Here is a 17959-nt window from a genome sequence, read left to right on the forward strand (position 1 = left end):
CCATTCTTCTTGTATCCCAACCAGAATTCTGGCATTTGGCACTACCTGGAAAGTTATGCTAGAACAAGCCTGGGAATAAGATGGAGACCAGGATTTTCCAACTGAACACAATATAGTTTGCTCAGTGAAAGGACATGTGACCTAGTTGAAAATGGAATAGATCTCTAGTACCTCAGACCTCAGTTCCTGGAGACAATGGCCAGTTAATAGACAACACATCCCCACCCAGACCTCTCTTTGTGTTTATAGTATCTATGCTAATTTGGGGTAAATGGTATCTAGTAGCCCACTTCAGTTTATGTGTTGTCTATTAGCAGGCTACTCATGTAGACATGAAGAATGTTACCTGCACAGCCAACTTTGTAGTCTTTACTGAGGCACGGAATAAATTTGAAATTGTAGAGGCTTATTCCTTAAGCATGGAACAACTAAACACATGCAACATTTTTTTTTCTGTAGACTTTCCATTCCACAACAGAGGCAGGAGGCCTTTTGACTCTTTAGTGTCCAGCACTTTGTATAACCATGGTGCACAGTTGAGTGATGGAGGCACATATCACCTCAGAATAATACTTTGCTTTGAGGCATCTTTGAGGAGTCTTTTCTTCCCTAGTTCGTCCTGTAGCTGGATATGCACTTATAACTTGGATGTCCACAGCCTTCTATTCTGTACTGTGGAGCAAGCATGTGGGCCCTTCTGAGCACTGACCAGTATCCTCACTTTCTGGGATATCCTCCCTTTTTCATTCACCTGGTCTGTTTATTACAATACTTGCAGTGTTATTAGATGTTTCTCTATGATTAGTGAAGGGCCATCCTCAGGAAAGGCTTTCTGGTCTTCCTCATTCAAGGATCCTTTTCCCTTGGCCATTGTACATAGGAGAATTTCTTTTTCTCTTGACCAAGATGGCCCTGTGAGCATAGGAACTGGACCCAAGTCACCAACAATTGGTAATAGACTGGAATAAAACACCATTTTATTTAAGGTAAGACCTGCCTTTAGGGTAGACAGGTTCTGTTTAGAGTCTTAGCTTTGATGTTTGATTGTTTTATCAAGTTACTTTCTCATGAGTTCTTAGTTGATCAGTAGAGTTCAGAAAATGAGGTTCCAATTACCTGAGTGAGTTGCCAAGACAGTCACTATTCTTCATCCACAGGAAGAGCAGGACGAGAGAGACCTGGATTAACCAAGGGTAGGTTGTGGGAGTGGGGAGAGAGAAATTATTGCTGTGGGTTTGTACCCCCCGACACCATTTACTAATGTTATTCTGTTCCGAAGCACTTAGAGAAAATAGCTTAAAATAAGAGCTAAATACTGATCATTTTCTTGGGAGGTACAATAATGGCTCTTGGGAGAGAGATGGAAGTAGGACAAAACAAGTAGGCAGAGACTTCTCATTCGTTTCCCGGCCGCCCAGACCTGAAATAATCACTTGCAAACAATATTAACTACAACACTGCCTGGCCAATGACTTAGACATATTCCTGGTTAACTCTTATATCTTGAATTAACCCATTTCTATTAATCTATGTTTTACCACAAGGCTGCCTTTCTCCTTTGGCAGGTACATGGTGTCTCCCTGACTCCATCTTCTTTTTCCTCTATCTCTACTTGGAATTCCCACCTTGCTCTATTCTGCATGGCCGTATGCCCAAAGTAGATTTTTTATTAACCAATGGTAATGGAACATATTCACAGCATACAGAGGGGAATCCCACATCAGGGCAGGAAGTTAGAAGTGATGCATTCCCAAGCTGGCACTGCCTCATGATTAGTCTTGAGAAGGTACCCAAATGAGTCTATTGGCTAACTGGCAATTCTCTCCCTGAGTCTTACACTTTGGGGAAAACAGCACCCTTTGGCAATTCTTGGAAATGTGAAAAGGTATAATTAGTTTACATGTCTTTTCCTTCTCCCATTTCCTCTTGGTCATTAATTAAGCTAGGAGTATTACAACCCCTTCTAGGTTGAAAGGTTACATTGAAATGCTAGCACCCATCCACTGAGTTGTATTCATATGGATCACATTACCTTAATTTACAGAAGGTAAGGAGTGTTGGGACCATTTCTCCAGCTGCTCTTCCCTACTAGAAGTCTTTACTTTTCTTCTGATTTGAGTTGCTAAAAGCTGTGTCAAAGTTGTTTACCAGTTCTGCTTCACGAGCACGTGTTGCCTTGGCCTTGAGGATCAAAGGATAAGGTTTTCACCTGTTGGCCCACTTGACTGTTGGGCTATTGAATAAAGGGCTTCTTAGCAGTGACTAGAGGTCCATGTTTCTGTTTCCCTGTCTCTCTGTTGGTGTGTGTTTGTATGTTTCAACCTTCAGCCCCTTGCCCGAAGCTCGCGAACTTTATGGTAGTGCATAGAGCACAGACAGGTGTTGTGTGCTGCAAAGGAGTAGTCAATTTATTTATTCACTTGCCCTTTATTTGGTGGTTTGAAGTAGGCAGAATTGGATATGGGATGATGCTGATACATATATGTATTAATAACTTTAAAAACATGAAGTTTGAGATTTAGAAAATTTAGTATGTCAGTCAACATATTCTTAATCATATATAATAAGGCTAAGATTGTAACAATAAAATATGGAAAAATCAAGTTGGAGGCAGCAGGCTTATAATATTCTACTTATATTGTTCTTAAGGCAGACCTTAAAGCAAACATGTATAATCTCGGGACTCTAGAGGTGGAAGCAGAAAAATCTCAAGTTCAAAGGAATTCTATGATTTGCCTATCATGAATAGTACTGAATTGCACATGGATGTGCATGTTCTGTAGTGTATCTGATTTTGATTCCTTTGGGTGTACCCACTAAGGGGGATGGATACCTGAGGATCATTTGGCAGTTTTATTTCTAGAGGAAGCCTGGAAGCCCACACTTACCTCCATAATGGCCACACTAAGTTAACGTTTTCACCAGTGGTAAACAGATTTCTCTTCCCCTTACATCTTGGTCAACAATCATTTCATGTCACCATTGTGATTGGAGTGAAGGAGAATCTCAGTGTAGTTGTGATTTGTATTTTCCCCTGATGGCTAAAGATGGTGAATGCTTTTTTATATCTTGTGGGTCTTCACATTTCCTTTGAAAAATGTATCTGTAGTTCATTTGCACATTTTTAGATTGGATTATTTGCCTGTTGGTCTTCAAGAGTTTTAAATTGTTATATTAGTGTCTCAATTAATAATCTGTATACTCAGCTCCTCTTGGGTGAATGGTTGGCACAGTTAGCCTCCTTTTCTGTAAGCTGTTTCTTTGCTCCATTGCTTCCTTTGTTGTGCAAATGATTTTCAGTTTGATGCAAAACCATTTGTCAGTTCTTTCTAATATTTCCCCCGAGCTGTTAAGAGTCCCTTTCAGAAAAGCATCAGCTGTGACGAACTTGAGGCATTTCCCTTTATTTCCTGCAGAAGTTTCAGGCTTTACACTAAGGTGTTGCATCAACACTGAGTTGATTTTTACACAACACAAGAGAGAGAGGTCTCATTCTACTCCACTGCCTCTCCAGTTCATTATTTTTAAATACTTTTTGAGATTAAAAAAAGCTATATTATTTTTCTCTCCTTTTCTTCCCTAGCAATCTGTTCACTTATCCCTTTTCTCTTTTCCAAATTCATGCCTCTTTTTCATTTTTCGATGTATATATGTGTGTGTGTGTGTGTGTGTGTGTGTGCTTGTGTGTGTGTTTATACATATATATTCCAAATATATTACAACATAAATGAGGAGCTGTAGAGCCCAGTCGCAGCAAATACAACTTCTGCATCTTAGGTTCAAGGCCCATGTGGAAGAAGGTGTGGAAAGATTGTAACAGTCAGAGTAATAGGGAGTTTGCTGTGAGATGATCTACTATAAATAACAGAAGCTATGCCCATAAAGTCTCACCAACATGGCTGCCTAAAAATGACCCAGTGAAGAATGACAATAGACATGCTACTATGGAAGAGGAAAACCCATGAAGCCTCAACTCTACACAAGGAACCAAAGGCAACTAATGAATGCTGAGAATGGGTGAAATAGTATTCACTAGAGATAAGCGCACAATTAGTTCTCCACCACCAAAACAGCAGTCCCCAAAGCATGTAATATATATGTAACAGTATACAGCAACTGTTTTGAGACCTTTGTTGAGAATCTGATACTTGTCAAATGTGCACAACTTGTGGGCTCCTATTTCATCCTGCTTTCTAATAGGGCCTCAACATATTTATAGATGACTGCACCATGTCACTATATCAAGCTTCCCTGGGCTGTGATGCAGAATGCATAATCTCTGGTGTTTAAATGGAATATTCTGTAGATATGTTAGGTTCATATAGAAATAAATCTAATCAAATAGATGAGAGACTTCTACAATAAAAACTAAATTCCTGAAGAGATTAAAGAAGACACTAGAAAAAAATGGAATAAACTCCTATGCTCATGGATTGGCAGAATTAAAATGACATTTCTACCAAAAACAATTTACAGATTCAACACAATCTCAAATAAAAATTCCACAATTCTTCATATGAATTGAAAAATTCAATCTAAAATTTATTTAGAACAAAATAAGGGCTATCTGTGGAGAGCTGAACAATCCTGAGCAGAAAGAAATAAATTTACGAACTACATTTCCAGAATTTAAAACATATTACAGAACTACAGTACTAAAAATAGTATGGTACCACCACAAAATGACACTTAAACAAATGGAACAAAATATAAGACCCAAACATAAGTGCACAGATCACAGCCACCTGATAACTGACCAAAAGGCCAAAAACTTACAATGATGAAAAGAAGGATTGTTAGTAAATAAGCGGTGCTGAAGAAACTAAATGTCTAACATAGGGAAGAATGAAACTAGATTGATATCTATCATCCTAAACAAAAATCAACTCTAAATGGATAAAACACCTCAGTGTAAAACACAAAATCATGAATCTGATACAAAAAAAATTCTGTATCCTACAAGATAAACGTTCTGACTGGGATTTCATTTGGCCAAGAATTAAGGCAAACAACGGACAAGTGAGAGTTCATAAAACTAGAAAGCTCTGCACAGCCAAGGAAACAATCACTTGAGTAAAAAGGAAGCCCACAGAAAGGCAGTAAATTTTACAAGCTCTGTATCATGAAGAGAATGAATATCCAGAATATATAAATAACTAATAAAAAGACAAAACCATGAATGAAGAAAACAGCAACCTAACCAAAAACAGGCTATAGATCTATAAAAAGAGAGCTCAAAAGAAGAAACAAAAGTGGCTACAAAAATTTCAGCACACAGAACTTTTGAATAAGAATTAAATTATACTTTGAATGGGGAGAAATGATTCATACTGATATTGAACAAAATAAATATTATAAATCATTAAAAGTAACTTCTTCATTTTAAAGTGACAATGTATTCGAAAATGTGATTGTCATCCTTGTCAATTAAGGATAAATTAAAACAACTTTGAGATTTTATCTCACCCCCATTCAGGCCAGCTAAGCCCAACAAAACAACCTACAGCAAATGTTAGAGGAGCTATAGGGAAAAAGGACCCTTATTCACTGATGGTCGGGTTGCAAATTGGCATAGTCCCTACAGAAATCAGTGTGGAAAATTCTCAAAACACTAAAACTAATCTTCCGTATGGTCCAGCTATACTACTTTGTGGCAAAAAACCAGAGGATTCAACATCCCACACCTCAGATATTTGTTGAGCCATGTTCATTGCTGGTCTCTTCACAATATCTAAGAAATGGGGAAAAAGAAAACTTAAATTACATTCAAATGATGAATGGACAATAAAATCTGGCACAAAAACATTGAAGTTATGCTTAGTTGTGAAGAAAATGACGTCATGAAAATTGCAGGCTAAGTGGATGGAACTGCAAGCCATTGCACTGAGTTAGGTAACCCAGACTAAGACAGGCATTTTCTATATGTTTTCTCTCACGTATGGTTTGTAGCTGCAAATCTTTAGAGGGGAGCATATACCATGGAGAAACCATAAAAAAAGAAAAAAGAAAAAATTCTTTTCAAATCTTTAACTGGAATTTCATCTATTTCATTATCTTTGGAGAGTCAGTTGCTAGAACTTTCTATATATTTGAGGGGTCAGATATTTGTTGATATTTCTGCATTGATTGGGTTGGATATCTTTCATATTTCTCTCTGTGTGTGTTTGTGTATGGTGTGTGTGTGTGTGTGTGTGTGTGCGTGTGTGTGTGTGTGCACATGTTCAAGTAGACTAGGCTTGTTGGCTGTATAGTCCTATGCTTCTACATCCCCATCATTGAGATTACAAGAATTCACCCCAACACGTTCATTTGTAGGAGTTCTAGGAACGGAACTCAGGTCCTCATTCATGTGGAACGAGCACTTTACTGACTGATTATCTAATAAACCCTCTTCCACTTTTAAATAGAACCTTGTAAAGAAAAGCTTTCTGTTGATGATGCTTCTTGAGATACTAGATTCTTTAAATAGGTCAAATATATATTCTGAATTCAAGCGTAAGACTCTTCCATCTAGATGAAGCAGATGTATTGTGGATGTCGAGTGTATGTGTTTGCTCTCTATGCTTATTCCTCTCACCTGCCTTAAGCTTCAGGCTGTGAAAGGGTAGGGGTACCTATGCTATGCTTCTGGTAATGTTCACAGGCTTTCTGTCATTTCTCTTTGCGTTTGTAGATATGAATAGAAGGGTGTGGATGTTTATGCTCCCTCATCAATGCACATTTAGATTCTCACTTTGGGCTGTATTATAATAATCAACACACTGTTGTAAGTTTACGGGTTGCTGGAGTTCTAGTGGGGTGAGTTTTGTATAAGAGAAGGGTTGCTGACTCGTAATTGGGCCAGGACTGTAGCTTAACTGCAGAGTAGCCACATAAAACCTTTAAGGTATTTTACTTCAGCACTGGCCCAACAGAGATGTAACAATAAGAACAACAACAGTAATGAATCATCACAGAAATAAAGGAAAAACTAAGTACCAATTATGATATATTTTCTAACAAAAGGGATTGTGCTGGCAGAAATATTATAAGGCAAGATCTTTTTAAATATTATGGAAAAAAGAGCAAAATTTAAAACGGAAAAATGGGAAAATTTTAGAACATTGAAAAAAGCAGAAATTGTGGAAAGTGGGGGACGAGCACAATTAGGAATATGAGCATATAAACATTCAAACATATATGCACAAACAGATTGGCAAGTACATATTCACAAAATGCTAAAAAAAAAAATCTTTTTAAAAAAGCTTCTCTCCTGGGAACAGAGAAAGCAGTAGTGGGTGTTTGGAACTGATAATCCACACTGCTTTCTGTGTCGAGAATCCATGCTCCTGTCCGTGTTGGGCTTCTTGGATTGTGCATCCCTTATCATGAGTGAAATTTGATGATATCAGTTCTTTGTTTCTGTGTGTTTTGTTTGCCCGTTGACCATTGGTAGTGAACTTGAGCCAGTGCTGGCTAGTGCAGCTGTTTTCTGGCTCCGAAGGAATGTTACCCCACATAGATTAGCTTGATGTACTCTCAAAGCTGTAAGGTTGCTTAGTCTGCCTGTCCTTTAAGGTTCTGCATCCATCTGAAGCCTTTATCTCCCACAGGGAAGGCCTAAACACCATCTAGTGGGTGAAGAGGGTGCAGCGGTCCTGATTTTTCACCACTAACCATAGCTATAATTTTGGAGCCTAAGTCCCTAGAAACAATTCCATGTGGTGACTGTCTACAGAGCCTCCTTAGCTGCTCTCTCAAGCCATGTCTCCTTTTCAAAAATTACACATATATGCATATATATAATTACATATACTCATGTGGTTATATATAATTTTTAAATTAAAATATAATTCTCTTTCCTCACATCCCTTTCAAAGACAAAGTGCAATCCACCCCTCCCACGTCTCCAACCTGAATACTATTCTATGCAATTTTCAGTGGGCTTGCTTTACTAGTGGCCCAATTCTTTTTCCTTATATCCTCCTCTCCATCCTCCCCTCCTCTCCATCCCTCCTCCTCCCATGCTCACTTCTCTCCCTCTCTCCACGCATCTCTCCTTTATGCTAACATTCTCTGACCGAACTGACTGAATAATGGTAGTTTTCTTTTTTATCTTTAAAGGAAATTTTATAATGTTTCCCAGCTGGCTATACTAACTCACATTCTCCCAGAAAGACAGGTCACAAGAGTCCCTTTCTTCTACATCCTTGCCAAATCCAGTTCTTTCTAGTGATCATCTTCTTCCTCCTCTCCCCTCTACTCCTTCCTTTTTCTTTTCATTATCTTCTCCACTTAGTCTTCCTCCCCCGCCCCGCCTCCTCCTGCAATTTTACTGAATTTGTTTACACACACACACACACACACACACACACACACACACACACACACACACTTTTGGGATTTTCAGGTGTATGTTCACATTATGTATAAATGAGGTAATTTTACTTTTTAAAAATATTTATTTTTATTATTATTCTTAATTATGTGTATGTGTGTGCCTTCATGTGGATAACTGCCTACGAGTGCTGGTGCTTGTGGATGCCAGAGGCAGAGTCTCTCTCTCTGAATCTGGAGTTACAGACTGTTATTAGTCCCCTGAGGTTGGTACTTTAGACTTGGCTGGGATGCTCAGAAGAGCATCAAGTTCCCTTAAGTCCTGAGTCTTCTCTCCAACCCTTAATTTTACTTCTCTGCTCAATTTGGATTTCTCACTTGTCTAGATGTTATGGCTGGGACTGATAGTGGGATATTTAAGAGTTAGGAGTGGGTATCCTTGTACCTCACAGTGGAGGAAAAGATGTCGATTTTCTTCCATTGATGATGATGTTAGTGCAGTTTTCCACATGCAGCCTTTATTATGATAAGTTCCCTGTGCACCTATCTTGTTGAGGCTTCCCTTTTCATGAAAGGATGTTGAACTTTTTCAAACACTATTTGAAAGCATCCATTGTGATCAAGTTGTTTCCTTTTTCCTGTTGACATGGCACATCACACTGAATTTGATTTGCACATTAGAATCATCATAGGAAAAGTCCTCTAGGTCAGATTCTGCAATTCTAATGTGAATTAAATTTCCTATTGTTTTATTAAGGAATAGTCTTCCGTTTTCATTTCTTGTTTACCTTTGCTTTCTCTGTTTCCTTAGTTTATGTAATGGTTCATTAATTTCATTTACTTAATAAATATTTATTTACCTGCTGGTCTTTGTGGTCTAGCATCTTGTTTAAGATTCCTTTCTGATTTTCTGTCATGGTGTTCTTCCACTGCCAGAGCGAGTCCACCGAAGTAGCAACCGCTATAATTCTTCTTACTCATGACGGTGCCCATAGAGTTACTTGATTAGCTACCTTTAGGATTTTATCCACTTTGGATTTACTTGAGAGAACTAATTTGAGGTTTGAGGCTTTTCTTTGTTGTACCTTTGTCTCCCACCAAGTTCTCCGCTGTTTGCCTTCTGTTCTTTTGTGTTCCCCAAGTGTGGTCAGATTGTTTCTGATTTGTCTGGAGAAAATTCATTCAATTTTCAGCCTTCTTGAGGAGAGGGTGCCTGAAATGTCCAGATCCTATTGCCATACTCATGAATATCTTGCATATCACCATAGAACCTTCACCTGGCGTTGGATGGAGAAAATGACAGAGCCCCACATAGGAGCACCGGACTGAGCTCCCAAGGTCCTGATGAGGAGCAAAAGGAGGGAGATCATGAGCAAGGAAGTCAGGACCGTGAGGGGTGCATTCACCCATGGAGACGGTAGGACAGATCTAACGGAGAGTCCAGTTGGAATGGGACTGATGGAACAGGGGACCAAAACGGACTCTCTGAAATACTTACTGGAAAGCCATGATCATCTCGCTTGTAGCCTTTGATTGCAACTCACACCGTGGATGTTGGCTTCCTCACTGCTCCTTTGTCAACACATTTTCCTAATTCTTATTCTCGTTCTTCTTGTGATAATTTCGAGATTAGCATTGTGCTCCTTCATTTCTACCAAATAAGATTTCTGAAACTGTATTTTAAGAACTAGAAAAAAAATAATAGTAAGGGACAGTAACATTTTCAATGGTTATACTATTTTTAACTTCATGTCTATAAAAGTCTCATGATTTTATGTACACTTAAAAATGCCATTACCGAGGGCAGAGTGACCGTTCACTCTGTTGATGCGTCATTCAGGTGCTTACTTTGATATATTGTAATCTCTGTTTTAAATCAGTGATAATAGTGTAGTGTATCCTCAGGTTATTTCCACATTTTGTCCTTTATGAATAATATTATTTGGATATTCATTCACCAAATTTTAGGTAGGCATAACTTTCTTAAACGTTTTTTCCCTTATGTTTTTTTGAGACAGTGCTTCTCACTGAAGCAGAAATATATAAATTCAGGTGAGTTAGCTAGCCAATGAGCTCTAGCTATCCACCTTTGCCACACCTCCACCACTAGGGTTACAGAAGCCTGCTGCCCTATTCTGCTTTTGGTGTGGGTGCTGAGGACGCAAACACAAGTCCTCACTCTTGTGCACCAGGCACTGTATTGACTGAGTTATCTCTCTAGGTCATATATTTAAATTCATCGTTGCCTTTAGTTTTAAAAAAATATTTTCCTGCTTTCTTTTGTATGTATGTGATTATGCATGTGTGCTGTGTGAGTGTGTGTGTGTGAGTGTGTGTGTGTGTGTGTGTGTGTGTGTGTGTGTGTTTGTATGTGTGAAGATGCATGCATCTACGAATATGTAGGAACCAGAAAAGAAGATTATGGTGCCTCTCTCTGTTGTTCTCCACTTTATTTTATTGAGGCAAGGTCTCCTCCAGGACCCAAAGCACACTGTTTTGTTTAGACTGGCTGGCCATTGAGCTACACCCATTTTCATCCTCCCCGTGTTGGTATTATAGGCATCCGTGGTCATGCCTGACTTTTACCTGAGTGCTGGAGATTTGAACTCAGGCCCTCTTATTTTCACACAAGCCTCACAGAAACCTCCTCCTCCTCATTTTTTTTATGAATAAAAATATTTCATAATTTTTGTTGTTTTGCCAGCTGACAATATCTTGGAGATTTGATGTATCTCTGACTAATTACAGCCTAATACAAACCATGTATCATTTTAATATTCTCAATGCTATTTGAAATTCTTTTAAACATCTTTCATCTATGTATTACTAATATATTTTAATTCTACTTTCAGTTTAAACCATATTAAAGATTAAATTATTGCTTTGTAAAAGCAAAATTCTTTTTTTTTCATGGTTTATTTTTTTATATTTAAAAATTTCCATCTCCTCCCCTCCTCCTCCCCCTTCCCTCCCCTCCCCTCCACCCATACCTCCCCTTCCTCCCTCTCCAGGCCAAGGAGCCATCAGGGTTCCCTACTCTATGTTAAGACCAAGGTCCTCCCAACCCCCCCAGGTCCAGGATGGATCATGCAACCAAACCCGTCTCTCTGAATGTGGCCAACAGTGGGGGCTGACTGAGAAGCAAAGGACAATGGCGTTGGGCTCTGATTCTTCTGCATGGACGGGCTCTGTGGGAGCCTTCTCAGCAAAATTCTTTTGTATTTATAAATGCCCATATTTTTTATTTCTTCTTGCATAGTAACTTTTCTTTCTAGGACCAGTTACCACATACTTGAAAAGTTCCATATATTCTTTTTCATTTTTTTGTCAGGTGTGCTCTTATCAAATACTTTATCTGAAAATGTCTTTATTTTAGCCTATTTTTAAAAGAATATCTCTCTTAGGTTCTATTCTAGCAACATTTTTAAAAGTTCTTACTGTTTGAGAATTTCACAGTGCATACATCGAAATATATTCATATCTACACCATATTTCCACCTTCCAATGACTTCCATATCCCCTCAACTTGCCTGCCTAAGAACTTCATGCACTTTTAATTAATTAATTGATTGATAAATTAATTTTTGATAACCCACTCAGTCCAGTTGGTGATGTCCCTATGTGTATGGGTGTGGAGTCATCCACTGGAACAAGATTTTCACAAGAATAGCAGTGAAGAAACCAATATTCATACTGAAAGCTGCAGCCAAAGGCTGAGAGGAAGATGCTAATAGCTTTCCAACAAATATGTATTTGAAAGGCAAAAATTATTCAATATTTTTCAATCTGTTTCAAGACAAAACAGATCCAATCTAACCATGCTCAGGAATACAAGCGTTGGGGAGCATGACCAGATCCTCAGAAGGAATGAGTCTTGTTCCCTTAGCAGTTGTCAACTGTCAGCAGCTCCTCAGCAAGGTGGGAGCCCCGGGAATCCTCTACTAAACTGGCTGGATTTTACAGGTGTTCTGGCAGTAACTACAGATGCTGTGGGTTGGTGAATGGGATGGCCACACCTTGTTAAAAAGAAGGCACATTACAGCACTTCTCCCTATTCTCTGGCTTCTACATTTTTTTTTTTTTTTGCTGCTTCCTTTTCTGTGATGCTCTCTGGGCCTTGGGGGCAATGGGGCTAACAGTGATGTCCTGGCCAGTTAGGTATCAAAAAAAATTTCTCTGACCAAGGTTGACATGGACCTATGAGTAAAATGTTAGAAGGGAACACGATAGCCCAACCAAATAAAACAATATTTTGCCGATTCTATTATAAGAATATAACCTTCTCAGGCCACAATTTTTGACTAAAACTACAGCAGAAAGCTGAAATTCCCTTCTATGAAGTGGGCTTCAAACCCAATTAGTAAGGAATATGTCACCCCATAAGAGCTATGTCACTATTGCAATGTCAGACACATCTTGTCGGCTGTAGCATCAGGGACCATCACTGAGTAAAAAAAATTGGTATCTCTTCTCTCACAGCAAGGTACCCTGCATGGTACCTTCTGGTGCTATAAAAGTTAGTCATCAGGGAACACGTTTTCTGCTCTGTTTAGTATTGGTTTCTCTCTGTCCTATGGCTAAAGTGTTGTGTGTATTCAGTAATAGCATCTGACTCAGTAGTAATATTTAATATTATATATTGGCAACAAAAAGGAAGAGGGATGGAAAGGGGATCCAAGGATGCTCGAAAAAAGCCATAGATATTCATGTTTTTGTTTATATACAATAGCACATATATGTGTACATACATATATGTGTGCATATGTATGATATATGAGCCATGATTATGCCTAACCCCTATTTCTGCTTTCCAGTTTTTTTCCCTATCTGTCTAATATGGCCTATTTCCAACTTCATGTCTTTTTTTCTTTTTGATAACCTGCTAATTCAATAATTAAAGTTAGCAAGTTTAAATGAAGGTATCCCACCTATTATCTAACAAAAATCCCAGTGCCTGATATGGGGAACCTTCTTGGAGTTGTTGGTCAGGAAAGTCTGATTGACCCAACACAATATATGCCTTTGTCAAGGTCCTTAGTTGCTTACCAGAAACTGTCAACAAGAGCCCATTCCCAAGGCACCACACACTTAGGGCTGAGGATTCAGAGGAGTTGCACGGGAAATGACCTGAAGGGCTGACTATTCCCTGGGGACTAGCTCTCATAGTACTGGAAGCAGCTATGAAACTTGCCAAGGGAGCAAAGCAATCAATAGTCCTATCAAGCTGTAACACCTGTGAACCATAATGGTTGGGTAGAAAGATATTCTGCAAGATGCAATAGTGGCCCTTACATCCTGAGGGTAACCAACAACCATCTAGTTGAGCTTAAAGCCCACTCAATCGGAACAAATTCATGTCTGAAATATAGACTTAGCCCTACCCTTGGCTGATGAGGTCATGGGACGTAGAGGAGAAACAACTACTGCCACTCTTCCAAGCCAGAATAACGTCTAACTGCATTCCAAATGCATTCCCCTGTATCCACAGATACAAAGCGTAATTCCTGTCCCTCATCAGTGAAGTTTCTTTTTGTAGCAAATGAAGACCATTGCAGCAATCCACAATTGGACTAAATGCAGAGCACGACTGACCATGGGATGCCCAACATCAATTAATACATCTATGATACAACCCCTGCACCAAAGACTTGGAGAACATCCCAGAAGAGATGCACAGAAAGATTGTAGGAGCTAGTAGACCAATGCATTCGCTTCAAAATATATAACAGGAAACCTTCATTCATGAAATCTCATGAATGTGGTTGCCTAAACAAGACATGGAAAATGACAACAGTTGACATACCAATGTGGAAGGAGAATATCTCTAGACAATTAATGACTTTTGAGCAAGCAAGAGTCAGGATGCTCCAGGAATAAGTACCCTGATAGGTTATTCAGTCCTAAGTAGTAAGGCCTATACAAATATACATATGAGCAAATCACACACACATGGACATATATACATACATGTATAATATGAATATGTAACAGCAATAGGGATTAAGAGACCATGGATTTGAGAGAGTGGAAAGAGGAGTTGGTAGAAGGAAATTAAATGGGGTAAATAAAGTAAACACCATAATTACATATGAAACACTCAAGAATTAACCACTATACATAAAATATATAGTGTATGTAGATGTGTGTGCGTGTGTGTCTCTGTGTGTGTGTTTCCATTTATATTATTTCAAGAAGTCGGGTTATCACCTTTGTTTGTTATCATTTTGATGCAGTTTTAACATCTTTTATTTCACTACTTTCCAGGTTTTCATAAATATCTTAATTTTACATAGAGCAATGTGTGCATGTGTGTGTGTGTGTGTGTGTTTTCTTGTGCTTTCCTGACCTTAATTTGAACCAAGTATAATGGCATGAAAATGTTATAGGAAAACTCATTACTTGTTTTATAAAAAATTAATTAAGAAATTAGGCAGTAAGGATAGATGCTTTCTGTCCAGAGTCAGCTTTCCAAGTAGGGAGGGAGCATAGAAAAGCCATCCCACACTCAGAAAATTATCAGTAACTCAGAAATCCCTGACCCTGATCAAGCAGCGATTTGAAGATTCAAGCTGGAACTAAAAAAATAAATAAATCATGAAGTTTTAAAATCTAATTCAAATTAGAATCATTCAATTATACTTTGTAAAAAAGAAACTAGATAGTTGATTTATGCCATTCATTGCTGGAAAAATTTTAGCAATGATGCCCTTTTAATGTGGCTCTGCTCCCTTAGTAGAAACCCAAGCCTACATACCTAGAATTTTTTTTTAACATATTAAATCTGTTAGGCTCATTTTTAGTCTTCATCTACTTCTGTTTCAATTTTTTATGTATTTTTTTTACATAGGGACTAATACCTGACTAAAGCATTGATATTATAAAACAAACCTCTAAAAGTTTACTAGTTTCTAATTTCCTTCAAAGAGGCTCTCAGGAAGTAAGAAGCTTAAGCTCGTGTCCCGGATTGGCCAATGCACCAAGGTATGACATTGCAATATGGTCAGGTCATCTGGAAGGTATTGACCCCTTCAGGAGTTTTAAACATCTAATCCTCTTTGCTTCCATGCTCTTTATTGCCTTAAAATGTGCAAATGTTTAAACTATGTCTAACCAGTTTTGTTGTCTACAAATTGATGGCTTGCTGTTGTCTATTACAGTCAACTACTGCGTGTGTCTTATCTGCCTTAGTTCTTCAGATGGGCAATATTGCCCCTGAGTATAGTCAGAGTTCTAGAAGACTCAAAAGGGCTTTTTTCTGGTCTTTTTTTTTACTGCTAAATATCCATTGATATCTTTTAAGTTCAAAAATAGTGACTACTACTGATGTTAGATCTTTATTTGTCATTGTATATTTACAAAAGGGGTCAGGGTTGCCTTTGTTCTTGTACAAAACACGGAATGAAGGGCATCCATCAGTTGTGGAGATGCTTCAAATCACTGAGTTGAGACCCAGGGATCTTAATTTTAAGATAGTTCCTAGGCAACTCTGATATGCTTCATCAACATGAAGGTATTGGGAAATCACTGAACTAAGCATGACGTGATTACGAAGTAATTTTCTGAGTCACTATTTTTATGATAGAAGCGCAAGAAACTTCATGGGCTGTAAACAGGAAGGAAGATCAATTTTCAGTTCTCATTTCTAGCAGGTGAGGAAAAAATATATCTTTGTAAGATGGTTTAAAACCACATCTCAACATCACAGCATGTAAATCAAAGCAGAGATAATAGAACATAAAAGTCAAGATGAAAAAATTCCGGTCGGTAAGAAGAGTCATACTCAAGATGAGGCTGTGGTAAGGTCTGCAGGCTGACAAACCACTTCAAGAACTATTCAGAAAAGATCCCAAATTCTTAAAGTGGTGGTTACACCTTTAAAATAAGAAGCAATCCTTCTAAGCAGGACCAGATTTGGTGGGATGAGAGAATGGATCATCATGCAGAAATGGGTTCCAGCAGAAAGATGTCCCTCTGGCCCTGTGATTAGATATGTTAAACTGGTGTTTTATGAAAAGGAAATAGAGGCTGATGGCAAAGCCACAATCATTTTTAATGTAGTTATAGAGAAGTAATTTGTTTTTATGTGATCTCATTTCAGAAAAGGAGCTTAGTTGTTTTAAATAAATTGTTGTATGGTATCATGTTTCCAAATTATAATTTCCTAGTATTAGTTTTAAATACTAGCTGATGCTTCCTGTTTGCTGAAATAAATATCTTTGTGTCTAGAAGTGGCAAATCTGAAATTTGCCCACTAAGAATGGCTGTCATATGACCAGTATCTTGGGAAATGTGGCCCATGATTCAAAGGCACCAGGTCAACAGTCCTCTGTAATTGTCTGACTGATTATGAATACATACATCAGGTCTGAATATTTGCAGAGAATGACCCAGTCCTATTTACTGGAGGAAGAAGCATCATGGAAGCTCTATCATAGAGGTGAGCATTAAATGCTTTTAATATGAGTCACAAATTTGCATAAATACATGTGAGGTATTCAGATACAAAAATGAATCACATGTATTATGTAATACTCTGAAAAGTTTGATAGTTGCTTAGATTGACATATCTTGTGGTGTTTAAGATATAATTGGGGAACTATCTTGATAATTTAAGTGCTATTAAACTTAAAGTGTCATTACATTTTATGTAGTTTTATAATATAAAAACATAGCTTATACCTACTCTTGTTAGTTTCTGTTGTTCCCTTAGACAATTTCTCTTCTACACATTTATGAGGCAGATGTGCTGCCTATTGGCTGTGCTATAGAGGTTCTTTTATTTCCACATTAAAAGGTGATGCATTGTCTATTATTATAGTTATTTATATTATTACTAATATCATTATTATTATTACTTTGTGTGCATGTACCCATTTGGGAGTCGGCTCTCCTTTTCTGTCGAATCTGGGAATGAGACTCAAGCTGTCACATTTCACCGGCAAGTGCTTGTACCCACTGAGATGTCTCACTGACCTCATTTGCACCTTTCTGTCACATATGCATAAAAAGGTCTTACGTGTCTATACGCCATCTTAGATCCACAAGTGCAGGAAAACATACAATATTTTAAATGACATTTTAAATAGTGAGAATGCCTCGCTGCGCTCTGAGGATGAATTGGAGTTGTTGAACAGTTTTAAACAGAAGAATGGCAAAAATCAAGCCTGAAGAAGCTCGTTTAGGCAGCACTTAGCACGGGTTAGAAAGGGAGAACCTGTGAGCAGAATAACAAGCACCATTACTTTCCAAGACTGTAATTCTGTGTGAGCATAGGAAGCTGATTCTAGACACATTGATGATGCACTTTATAAAATCTGATGACGGATGAAATGAATAGACTCTGCACCTCCCCCCACTTCCAAAAAAAAAAAAAAAAAAAGAAAAGAAAAGAAAAGAAAAATCTGAGGATGAGCTTAGCTTTCCAATTTTGTGGTAGAAATAACCAAAAGAGAAATTACATGAGAAGAAACAAACTTCTAACTCAGAAATGAGCTTAGGAAATAACTCGTATCTTCCTTTCTCCCCATCAACTACTCATTGGTGTAGGGTCTGCTCTGTACTTTCCTTAATTTGATGGGGGCATATCCTTAAAGCAAACTGACTCTCCCTCTCCTGCAAGCTATCATTTGTCAATAGCTTCCCA

The sequence above is a fragment of the Arvicola amphibius genome, chromosome 4, assembly GCF_903992535.2.
Source record: "Arvicola amphibius chromosome 4, mArvAmp1.2, whole genome shotgun sequence".
Taxonomy (NCBI): Eukaryota; Metazoa; Chordata; class Mammalia; order Rodentia; family Cricetidae; genus Arvicola; species Arvicola amphibius.